Genomic DNA, 5,122 nt, shown 5'->3' on the forward strand with positions numbered 1-5,122 from the left:
TGTTTAAGTCCAAATGACTTCCATGGGAGCTGGATTAGACCATGAAGTTCATGCAGGAAAAAAATGAAATCTGCTTCAAATAAATTGTACTGGATCCTGTGCACGGCAGTGCGTGGCTGCACAGGCTGTGGATGTGAAACACGATTTTATTCCCAGATAGGGCAGAAGATGCCTTGAAGAACAGTATCAGAGCTGTTGTCTCTGTGTGAGGATGGGAAGAGCAAAAAGCAGCCAGGCGCAGTCGGGGTGAGTGGTTTCCTCCCTGCTTGCTTGGGCAGGAGTCCCTCAGAGGGGCGGATGCTGCAGTGCTCCCAGTTGGGTGCCTGGGGCTGGCACAAGGACATGGGAACGAGATCCGTCCCGTTGGGCACGCATCCACCTCATCGTCGGGGCGCGATGCCCACGTGGGGCCGATAACGCTGCCCTGCCTTCCATGCCCTCTGCGCCGGGGTGTGTCGTCGTGCCAGCATCTTAACCTAGAGGCTGCTGTATCTACATTTATTTTGTTTGAGGTTTTCTTCTCTCCTAATACTATAGCCTTGCTTCCAGTTTATAAATATTCCATTTAAGGAGCTATTTAGCAGTAACAACATTCCTGAGTCCAGTCCAAAAATTGAGCTAATTATGGCTCCTCTTCAAAAATCCTTCTCTGCCTCCTCCCTGCAACCCACAGCTTTTTCTCCCCTGTGGTCAAAGAGATTGAAGATAATAAAAAGAGAAAAAAAACAGCCTAAATAAACAACTGAATTAATTGGACGCACTGTCTCTTACAGATTAGTAAATCCCAGTCTTGCAATCCTTATTTATGTGAGTCATCCTGCTGAGTGGAAATACTTGTGTAAGTAATACCCTGATTTTTAAGAATTATATCAGAAACCCATAAAACCAAGGAGGGGTTTTTTTTCAACATCTTCCATAAATGGGAAAAGGAAAAGTGGCAAGTAATCCGTCTTAGCTCTTCATTAGCTAATTAAAGCAGTTGGTAAAAAATACACCAAAGTTCCTTCTGTTGCAATTACGTAACTGTTTAGTTGCACTAATTTTTCACTTTTGCATCCAAGAAAAATCATGTCTTAAAGTATCCTAGGAAAAAAAAGCCTTCTCTGTTTATAGGCAAAGCAGTTCCACATTCTTGGTATATGGAACACCAAATGTCCTGGGATAGCCAGCTTCCTGGCAGAGATCCATGCATCTTATTATATGGTAGGAGAGCCAAATTTCCTCCTGCACAGTATGTCTATAAATAAAGTGCTTCTTCCACAAGCAATTAAATGGAAGCATTTTTCCAACCAGCATGCAAATACAGTTTTTGTTTCATACTGGAAGTAATAGCCAATTTTGTGATATTAGTTTAAGGTCAGAATTATTTTAATGATGATCTTAAAATGCCTTCTCTTTGGCTTGAACAGGAATGTAAAACAATACACTGAAAACTTTCTCCTTAAAGGACATTTCTTCACCTCTTAAAAGATTTGGCATGAAGAAGGCATTCTTCAATTACATTTGTTTTTTTACAATTAAATGTTATATGTTCATCTCAGCAGGAATTTAGAGTTAATTGTTAAGAGATGATGTCTTAGCCTTGGGATTGCAATTAGAGTTAGTATATAAATTCTTTGGGACAATTTTCCAGTATATTTGCACAGCATTTAGCAAAATAATCTGTCTTTTTTTGCTGATGCATCCAAAGAGATACTAGAAAATAAATTCCGTTATATAATTCTTAACAGAAAAAAAAAAAAGATATCAGCAACCAGTCATCGAGTATGTCACACTGATTCTGAATATATGGTTGTATCTTTGCCATGAGTAATAAGTTTTTTGAAGTCATGCAGGGAAAAGGTCTGGTGGCTTAAATTCAGCGTCAACAAGAGGTCTTAGGATGTGTCTCTGTTTTTCAGTTGGATTGGTATTGTGCCATCTCCTTTCATGAGAGAGGTCAAAAAGGAATACTGTCCTGTTGAACTGTAAATACTGACAAAATTAGAACAGCACAGCATGCAAATCACTTATTACCTGAAAGTCTTTACTACAAGTGGCTAGAGACCTATATGAAGACAATGGTGTTTTACTGCTCCTTCCGTACCTGCAATCATCATCTAAAATAGTTATATGATGTATTTTCAGATTCATAGCTTCTTCCCACACCTCAGTTTCTTAGGTTTTTTTTCTTCTTCTTCTTCTTCAGAAGGAACCATTTTAAACTATTTTTGTTGCTTTCTCTCCAAAAAAAACTCCAGTTACTTTTCTCTCCTATCTTCCTTCCTTTCTCATTGTGTAAATTCTTATCATGGAAAAAGTATCTGTATGCGAAGCATAGAACTGCTTTCAGAAGAAAAGTGTTTGTGGCAGGGATAGCCAGTATGAGACCGAGGTCAGTTGGATGAGGACAGAGTCAAGACGGATGAGGACATTACAGCATTTAATCAAGGCTGGAAAGTAGGTAGCAAAACAAAGACCAGAGACAATGCTAAAAATCACTTTTGTAAAAATGCTGACTATATCATTGAACAATGGAAATAGCTAATATTTTTTCACCATTACTTTCTGTTCAAAACTAATACTTTTAATGGAAACTGATTTAGTGTTTGTGGTTTCTCTGTAGCTTTGTATGTGTCTCACACTTTGAGTGACAACCACAAAGGTGTCATGCACAGACCTAAATGGGCCATCTTTTCTTAAGACAAAGTATGTTCTCAAATAATAAATGATCCTGGCAAGTTGTTTATTACTAGCAGTTAATGATCTGTTTATTAGTTAAAGTCTGTGGCTGTTAACACTCTAACAAATCAGTTCACTCTGTTAAACATCAATTTTGAGTACATTATTGGTATTAACCATACAATGAACTAGAATTGTTGCAGACAGTTCATTTTATTGCAAAGGGCAGAATTGAAAGGCAAAGGTGTTCAATAGGATATCAGTGTTCTTGAAAAGAAAAATAGATTGGATTACAGTTGTTTGTACTGGTTAACAACTGGCTCTTATTCATGGTGAATGTGTATTCTGTTTCCTCAGACATGCTCCAAGTAAGGCTCAGCTTAAAGTTCTAGATTCTGTAACTTCCATGTATCTAAGACATTTAGGATTCCTTATGTTTGTTAGGATATGGCTTGGAAGAAAAATATTTGATGGGCATATAACTTAAATCCTAGACTGTTTGTGGGATGAATAGCTTGCTAAAAACCAAATGCTTCAGAAATCAAATTCTGCTAACACAGCTTGTTTGGTCAGTCAGCACTGTATCAACTGGTTTTCCAGGCTTGTTACAGCTGCGGGGAGGAATCGGCAAAGATAGAGTTTGGAGATGCTAGTGCTGGATCTGCATGAAGCTGTGGTTCAGTAACATCATGTTAAAATCCCACAAATGTCATCAAAAAAAAAAAAAAATCAAGCTCCAAACGGGAGACCTCAGTTATTAGGTGATCCTGATGGGAATACTTGGTCTTGCATGGAATGATGCTCTGCAAGGTTTTGGCTCTGTGTAGCCCAAAACCATAAAATATATGTATTGCAATTTTGCATCTGATCAGGAAACAAAGCTGTAAAAGTAGGTTTGCTCCTAGGGCTCAAGTAGTAGTAATATGTCTGGCAAGGCTGGATAAATAGGTGTGAGAATTACATTCCAACCCACAAACTCAAGAGTTCAAATCTGTTCTTTCACTTTTGGCCCATTTCTCATAAAAAGTAGCTCTGATATTTTCAGCATTTAGAAATAATCCTCTGATACATTAGCAGAAAGTAATCCTGAAAAACTTTTCTCTATAATGGATAAAAAACACTTTTTTTTTGTGATCCTCTCGAACACTTAAAATATTGGGTTTTTTTTCCTATGTTAGATTAACTAAGTTAATGTAAATGGTTACATGTGCCCAATATTTGTTATTCTCAGTTCTAGAATGGCTTGTTCTGATTTAATTTAATCATTCTTAACCTATGTGAACTCAACTAAAACAAACATAGTTAAAACAGCAGACAGTGGTCCATAGCACTAGGCTAGTGCAAAGGCTATCTCAAAATAACACACTGATTTTACACGGATAATCTGCAACATGCTTAAGGTAAAACAAATTATTAAAAAATATATTCTGCTTCCACAAGTTTGGCTGTAGTGTGAAAGGTCATCACAGAACAAGAAATCAGTAACAACAGTGATACTTTGAGCCCTGAACAGTGGTATATCTACCAGACCTTTCTGCAATGGTATTAAAGTGTTTGACTCTTTTTATGTTTGCCAGCCTATTTACTACCCTGTTGTGGAAGGAATAGGAGGATCTGTGGTTTACACCCTATGTCAACAGCAAGATAATTTCCCTAAGAATAAGTAGTGCTTTCTTGAGAGTTTTAATTCCTCGAGCAGTCCTGTGGTTTTTATCTATCCCAGCAATAAGCCAGTTATCCCTCAGGAAGGTATTTGCAATGTAATCTGAATTAAAACCTAATCCAACTCCTGTTAAAATCAAAGGTGCTGAAGATTTACTGATATTCAAATTTGTCAGTTTGGTGCCAGCATAGCTTGTTTAGGGGCTTGAGCCTCTCTCACATGCAGCTTACCAGCCATACAGTTGTTGTCTGATGCGGTTCAAAGCAGTCCTAGAAAATGAGGTGATAACAAAGTGAAAGGAAATGAGTCTGTCTCTTCTTTTTGTTAGCCTCTGGGAGCACCAAATCTTATTTTAATCCTGCAAAGCAGGCAGACTTTGTAGACCAATGATACAAAAACGATCTGAACTGCAGGCATATTGCTAGTTGTAGTCTTTGAGAACTGATTACCTCTACTACTGACTACTGCTGACTGCATCATTGAGAATCTGAACCACTTAATTCATAGGATCCGTTATAAACCCAGTCTGATTACATGAGGTCAGAGTCATCCAAGGAAGACATCTGTGGTGGTTGTCTTTCAAGCTGATTGCTAGCGCTGTAAACTTGAATGCTCTACCACTTGCTTCTTGCCTGAAATGTAATGATCTCTTCAATATGTGTATTTTACGTGTTTATATATTAAAGCCTTGTGTTGAATGTCACGAATGTTAAATATGTTTTTCCTCCATGACCTGAACAGCTTTCACTACCCCTTATTTTACCCTGTTTATACAATGCTTTATAGCAAAGGGTGTTT

This window comes from Tinamus guttatus, unplaced genomic scaffold (genome assembly GCF_059628265.1).
Source record: "Tinamus guttatus ecotype Peru unplaced genomic scaffold, ASM5962826v1 Tinamus_guttatus_pri_ptg000048l, whole genome shotgun sequence".
NCBI lineage: Eukaryota > Metazoa > Chordata > Aves > Tinamiformes > Tinamidae > Tinamus > Tinamus guttatus.